Source organism: Atta colombica, unplaced genomic scaffold (genome assembly GCF_001594045.1).
Source record: "Atta colombica isolate Treedump-2 unplaced genomic scaffold, Acol1.0 scaffold56, whole genome shotgun sequence".
Taxonomy (NCBI): Eukaryota; Metazoa; Arthropoda; class Insecta; order Hymenoptera; family Formicidae; genus Atta; species Atta colombica.
The window spans coordinates 284,533-292,543 of NW_017259546.1; positions in this window are offsets into that span (position 1 = coordinate 284,533).

Consider the following 8,011-nt stretch of genomic DNA (forward strand, 5'->3'; position numbering starts at 1 on the left):
TTGCCTCGTATTTTTCCTCTTATCAAAGATTTCCTACAATAGTAGGCTAGCCTATATTTTGTAAAAAAAAAAACGGAATAAGTGGAATAACTGTAACGGAATCCTAAAATTAAGGTGATGTAAAAAATATCAAGATCACATTCGATTATATTGTGAAGCTGATCCACAACGTAGCTGAAATATGTCATAATAAAGATTTTTATCGAGACTGCAAAAATATTCAAAATTTTATAAAAAATTCTATTGCTTTTAAATAATTATCAATATTAATATTAAGAAAAAAAATATATATATATATATTAATACAGTATATAGTTAATCTCATTTAATATACATAAAAATTTATCATGTGAAATTGCTAGTTCCCCATTGGGCGCCTCCCCAGGTGCCGGATTGGGTAATGCTTACCAGTATCTCGTCCCTAGCCAGAGAGTACCGGAGAAAATAAAAATACCCGGGGCAAACCAAAACTAGCAACAGTTAAAACAATCTTTGGAAATAGGTGGCAGCCCAGGAGAAATCTTTAAAAATCTACCCTTTTCGGAGGCCCCCATGAATTCTGGGGGGGGGGGAGGGAGGAAGGAGGCCAATCACTTTTCTAACAATTTCCTTAGAAGAGGTTCGCTAAGTGAGGCGGAAAACCTCAGGAAAAAATGTTTACTGAAAAAAACCAACTAATGAAAAATCATATTAAATCTCTTGAAGATCGCTTGGCCAAATTCAAGAAGAATCATGAAAAGTCACACGGATGAAGGAAAATTTGTATTCCTAAAGAAAGAAGAAGATAATACTTCTAAAAGAGTGACAATATGATTGGATAATCTAATCTAGAAGCAGAAAGAAGAGGAAAGCTACTAACTCGCCCGAAACAGTACAAATTCCTCCGGAAACAAATCGCTTTCTTCAAGTGCTACTGCAATCAATTATCAAAAAATTCAATAAGGAGTTTGCACTACAATCTACATTAATGGGCCTAATGACATTAATAAAATCACTGAAAATCTTCGGAAACTTGGATTCAACAGGAAGATTTCATCCTCTCATCAGGAAACATCAAGATTAATTGTGTAAAAGCAAGAGAACTAGATCCAGTTATTGATTTTAAAGACATTATTGAAGACCTGAAAGTAAAGAATTTCAAAATTCTATCAGCGGTCAACATTCTTAAGACTCTAATTAAGAAAGATCCCAAGGACAAATCTAAATCTATCAGGTCATATGTTAAACTTAGGCTGTTTAATATAATAAAAATATAACATCAAAATACAGAGTGTTAGGAGTCAGCGCTGGATGTTATATCGCACAATGCTAATAAATAATAACTATTATTAAATAACAAATTCACTTTGTACGTTTCAGTTTTTTGAGCCATCCTCAGCAATAAAAAATTATCGCTTATCGCACTATCAATTCTGTCGAACTGTGTCTCGCACAATCGTAATTCTGACCTCCATTAATCGTAGTCGCAGTAGTGGAAATGTGGTGAGCAACAACCATCCTCAACATAGTCTATTGTTATGCTAACCAATTGCAAAGCTGAGTGGAACAGATAGTGAAACTCAAGCTATTAATTGCAACAAAATTTTGAATAGATAGAGATTAATTTGTATTGTTAATGTATGCTAGCAAGAAACTCACCTCATATTCAACAACGATCGCATGCAAATCCGAGCATCGTCAATCCATTACAATAATTTTAAAATTACGATGTCAAAGTTAGATTAAAAATAATTTAAGTAACATAAAAGAAAGTCATATTCGGATGTCAGTCACATAATAATCGTTGAATATAGAAAGAGATATGCCGTGCGAACAAAAACATATCGGTCACTGATAAAAATAAACATATTATAACTTGTTGAGAATTTCTTGTAATCATGATTTAATGTCTCAGTATCAGTTTGCATGTAGACTTTTTCAATTTTAGACTATTGGATTTGTTTGGATTGTTTTGACGATTTGTGTAAAGCATTTCCGACATTATTCGCTTATTATAATTTCTCTCAGAATCTAGAATTCTCACATTATCCTAATCAAAATCATGCAACACAAATTAATCTCCATCTATTCAAGACTATGTTGAGGATGGTTGTTGCTTATTACATTTCCACTGCGATTGTATATTGAAGGTCGGAACTACGATTATGCGAGACGCAATTCGACAGAATTGAGCGCGATAAGCGGTAATTTTTTATTGCTGAGGATGGCTCAAAAAGTAAGTACAAAGTCGAAACATACAAAGTGAATTTGTTATTTAGTAATAGTTATTATTTAGCATTATTATTTGCGCAATATAACATCTAGCACTGACTCCTAACGCCCATTTGTATTTTGATGTTATATTTTCATTGTATTAAATAAAGGAGTCTATAAATTTTGTATATTTCTTTATTTGAAGTTGTTTAGGCTGTTTATGCTTATCTTTGACAACTCTGAATCAATAGATAAAATTTATAGTATCAAAACTATAGAGTATCAAATAAAAATAGAAGCAACTCATACAAATCCAACTCGAATAGTGCAATATAAAAATTGTCAGGAATTCAACTATGTACGTGGTAGATGTCAGAAAGCTTGCAGCGTCAAATGGTGCTCATTTTACGGGAATATGTCCCAAACCTAAGGATTCAAGGCCAAAGTGTACCAACTGTTGCGAAGCTCATAAACTACACAGGATGCATTATTGCTAAAGAGTTACAAAATCGTCGGAATGTTGCCATTAAAAATAAGAAAAAAACTGATTTAAAATTCAATCAAATAATTAAGGAAAAACAAGAAGTAATAAAAAAGATGATTCTGGAAATAAATCAACATATCTTGAATCACTAAATAACAAAGCAACATAAAGTTAAGCAAGGTAACGCTAAAGAAGTATTATTTGATAGAGAAACTGCTAAAATACTGGCAGCACTAGATAAGTTCTTAAATCGTCTTGATTAGCAAGATAAGTTAAACGAAATAAAATTTGACTCGATCGAAAGGCAGCTAGTCAAAATTATGAGGAACTAATGGCGGATACAATACGAATTGCTACGGCTTACGCTAACATAAACCTGAATTGGAAATTTTTTTGAATAAGTAGAAATATATGTTTGAATTGAACATTTTTTTTAATAAGCAGAAATATATGTGCAGAGATAATCTTTAAAACCCATTTCATAAAAGAATCCTACTTCAATATTCATGGATATAAAACATATCACTCAACTTACCCATCCAACAAAGTTCATGGGGGAACTGCTGTAATCCGCTCCAATATAAAACACGAGGAATTAAAAACAATGACTGAAAGTATACAAGCTTCTACAATGAGTATCCAATGCAAAAGATTCAAACTTATTAACTATTTCTGCATTATATAGTTCTCCTAGGCATTCTATCAATTAAGATGAACATCTATCATTCCTTCAAACTCTAGGAAATTCTTTCATAGTCGGCAAAGATTTTAATGCAAAGCATACGTACTGAGGTAGCAGATTTATTTCATCAAAAAGGAAAACACTATTTTCTGCAGAAAATTTGCTAAAATGCGAATTTCTGTCAAGTGGCAGCCCAAGTTATTGGCTTGCTGATGTTAACAAGCACTCTGATATGATCGACTTTTTCATTGCAAAAGGAATATCATCAAGCTATATCATAGTTGAATCCAGTCTCGATCTCAGCTCCGATCACACTCTGGTATTTAACTTTAACTTTCATATGTAAGAAAATTTCATTCCAAACTACGAACAGTGTGAACTGGAGTAACTATTCAGCCTACCTAACAGAATAAATTAAACGTTCCTCTTAAAACACATGAGCAAATAGAAAAGGATGCCAGACGATTCACTGAACGGCTCTAGTATGCTAATAAATCTAATATTATCGATAGAAAAGAATACCTACTCATAAATAACTATTTTAATGAAGTCAAAGAAATAATAAGGAAAAAAAAAAGGCGCATAGAAACTGACAAAGAACACGCGAACGTAAAGCTATTTATAATAATCTTAACCAAAAATTAAAAAAACATCTTCATGAAAATAGAGACCAAGGAAAAGCAAAATATCTCCAGAGATCATCTGCAGATACTAACTATTTTCTCTGGAGAACAGCTAGAGGAATTAGGAAATCGGCTATTAATACTCTATCAGTCAAGAAATCAGATGATACATGAGCAAGGAGTAATCAAGGAAAAGCTCTTTGCAGGCTACCTTGACAGCGTATTTCAACCTTATGAAAAATCTATTAATGAAAGGGACCAGTCCTTCGATATTAGTATTCATGTAGAAGATAATCTTATAAAACACATCTCTCCTAAGAAGATACGAAATAAGTTGTTTAAATCCAAAAGAGACCCCCTGCTTTTGATGTATTACAACTTATATGTTAAAAGAACTGCCTAAGGGGATTATGAAGATGATTCAATTGTTTAACGCTATTAAGTTAAAATACTTCCCTAAACAATGGAAGATAGCAAAGATAATCTCAATATCGAAACCAAATCACCTAATGAAGTTATCTCTTATAGGCCATATTTAATAAGTAGACTAAGTGTAAGTGGATTTAGTCGCGACAATTTTTACATATTCATTTGATTCATAATTTGTTTTCATTTGCCACGTCAATCGTTACGTTTCTTATAATTCCAATTTGATTGCTAGTAAATAAAAGGAATTAATTGAAGGGTAGTCTTTAAGGCGGGCAGTTTGTTAAAAATATAAAATTTTCCTACTTTGTTATCGAGCTCCGTTATAATTTATCAATTTTTGCGTTATCGACAAAGGATGCGCGCGACGCGTCCTTTGTATCATTACGCGCGATCTTCTTATATTACTGCGTGTCTTCTTCTCGTACTCTTTCTGTGCATCTGGTCCATCATTAATTACTGAATTACGTATCTTATCGCCAATATCTATGCGGCTAATCGTGGATACAAGTATCGTTTAACGAAGTATATTTTAAAATCGAGTCATTATTCGAGAAGTAAATAAAGAATTAAACTAAAAGACAAGCGTTGTCTTGATCACGCCGCTTTCAAGAAACACTTATAAGCATTGCGGGATCTGACCGCGGTCTATCAACGAAGTGCGACACATAAAGCAGGTTTGTTCGAGAAAGATGGACATCCCTCAACAATCATCAACAACTTTTGTTAAGTTAATTTTTTATTCATTCAACTTTTAACTTAACTTTTATTTATTTTACCATTACTTAATTTAGTTAAAAAAAACATTAACTTATCCAACCCCGATAATAATTAATATATAACATTTAAAAAAATAAAGAAAGTTTTTTTTATAATCATTAAGTACTCTTAAAACCATTCAACTTTTATTTCAAACATTTTTTTCTCTTACAATTTTGATTTATTTTATATAAGGTTTTATTCCGGTTCAAAATAAAATGTAAAATATCTCTTTTCAACATGAAATATAAAAGAGTGTAAAAATTAATAAAAAAGAGTAAAGTCAATAAGAGCTGACACAGTTGTACATGTGTAATCAAAATAATATATATGTCATTCATCAATTATAGATGTTTCAACCATAAGGTAATCATCTTCAGTATAACAACAAAATTATCAAAATAAAATTGATACATTATAAAATAGACGAATGCTGTCAGTGAATCATCATTAAGCTGTTATTCAACATTAAAAACTTCAATCGTCTGTTGTACTTAACTGAATACCCAAACAAGAATTCAGTCATTTAATTAAAATCGATTTTAATGTATGAAATTAATGAAATTAAGGTATGAAATTTTAATTGTAGTCAAAGTATTAAAATTGATTGTATCAGTTAGATAAAACTTACATTGTACTCAGCATAATGATCTGGAGACACTGGTAGTGTCTCGGCGCTAAGCTACGCGCAGCGATACTGCCGTACTTTACGCGTGCCGATGAGTTGCCAGAGATTGAGGATCTCAATAAGGGTTGAACCGATCAAATTCTAAGTGTGCAATCGTTCGGGATATGTAATGTAAGTGTTTTTATTTTTTCTCTACATGCTCTATGAGCGGAGATATTGCGACGCAAAATACAAATCTGAAACTTTTATTAAGAAAAAATTAAGAAATGTTATCGTTCGTCGTCGTCACCTTTAACGGAATGGAGGTAATGTCCTTTTGGAATTTTTGGCGTAAGGCACAAATGTGACGCTAGCAAAGCATGATCATATCACACGTGGGTCAGCGAGCGTTGCAAACATTGCGACGGTTTCTCGATTAAAGTTATTGTTATGGTCACGCGATCGTGGAGGAATTGAATAAGTGCGATTGTGGCTAAAGCTATATTATATAAAATTATATAATATTGAGTTCCAGTTACCTCAAATATTGATATAAAAATACTTTTAGTATTTTTGCTCGATGTATTTTTGCGTAATTAAATGTTTAAGTTATCCTAAACATAAACCTACTTAAAATTTATAATAGAAACCATTAGATGCGCATATAACATCTGCGAGAATCGAATGATATTCTGTACACTCTATGAACATGATAAATTTACAGATAAAAAATGTTTACGTTCGAATAAGCACAATTTTGTGTCCGCAATATGCAACAGGAATTATATACGTATCTAATGTAATCAGGAATGCGCGTACACGATTACGAACACAAAATTCATATGTTCCTATCAGCATTGCTTGTGAGACATCAAAAGTTCGTTTGTAACGAGAATGTACTAGCAACATATCTGCATTTATTAGCTATTCTAAAACTATGATTTTTGTCCATATTTCAAGATAGACATCCTATACGTTTCCTTAAACAAAATACTTTTCTGTGTATTCGTATTTACGAGCAACTGCTAAACGAGTGCCTATGTTAAAATCCATTGCATTTATTCTTCCGTTTCCACATTTATAAATAGAGTTTTTATATAGTTTCTGTCAGCTGATAGTTATCGCTGCCAATCACTCGTATCTGTTGGCAATTATAAAACAATAGCGTGTCCGTTACTAACCGATATTCCTTCAGTTTCTGTTCGCATTTATAAATCATAGTCATTTGATTGAACTTTAGAAATCATGCCAACTATAATTAATGATTATAGATGTGAAGAATATGATGATAATTTTATTATTGATACAGATGAAGAGAGTTTGAAGCATTTATTCGATAAAATTAAGAAATCAACTACTTTTCGGATATTAAATAAAAATTTATTAGCCGTAGAATTATCAAACATCCTGTATTGTATATCCTTGTCTTGATGAAAATATGAGAATTTGTAAAATATATAAGATATAGGGTGCGTCATCAAAATCCGGACAAATTTCAATTTCAATTTTTTGCTATATTGTGCCTCCGCCATATTTTTAAAATGACTGCGATGTTGAGACCAAATGCGGAGTATAATCGAAGAGCTGCGATCATCGAAGATCTTCGCGTTGGGCGCTCTGCGACGGAAATAATTCGGTTCTTTGGATATCCAAGATTAACTGTTTATGATGTTGTGGCAAAATATATATGGCTTTAGAACAGTTCAATGGTTCCAGTATGTCAGTGAGAAAGAGTCAATCAAAAGAACGCGAGGATCCTTCCGTCATTGAAAGCGCTGATTTCAGATGGGTCGTTCTGATGGAAGTCATGGATGGAAACTATTGCCATATGTATTTCAGCAGGATGGTGCACCGGCTCATTTGATTCAAAATTGACTTTCAGACAATCGATATGTTTTGATTCAAAGAATTCTGGTCTCCCAATAGCCCAGATTTAAATCCCTTGGACTATTATATATGAAGCGTAGTTGAAAAAAACCACAAACAAGTCTCGGCATCCCAATGTGATGTCATTAAGGACTGCTATTGAGGCAGCATTCGTCAGCATAGATAGCGATACATTACAGTGTGCAAACCGAGAATAGCCGTCATTCAAGCTAATGGGGGATATCGAATAATTGTACTTTACAAGGATCCCCCAAGTCATGTAAAAGGATTTTTTGTAATATTTAATTTTTCATTAAAAATATTTTGTTTAAAGAAATTGTTCGATTGTCCGGATTTTGGTGACCCTGTAT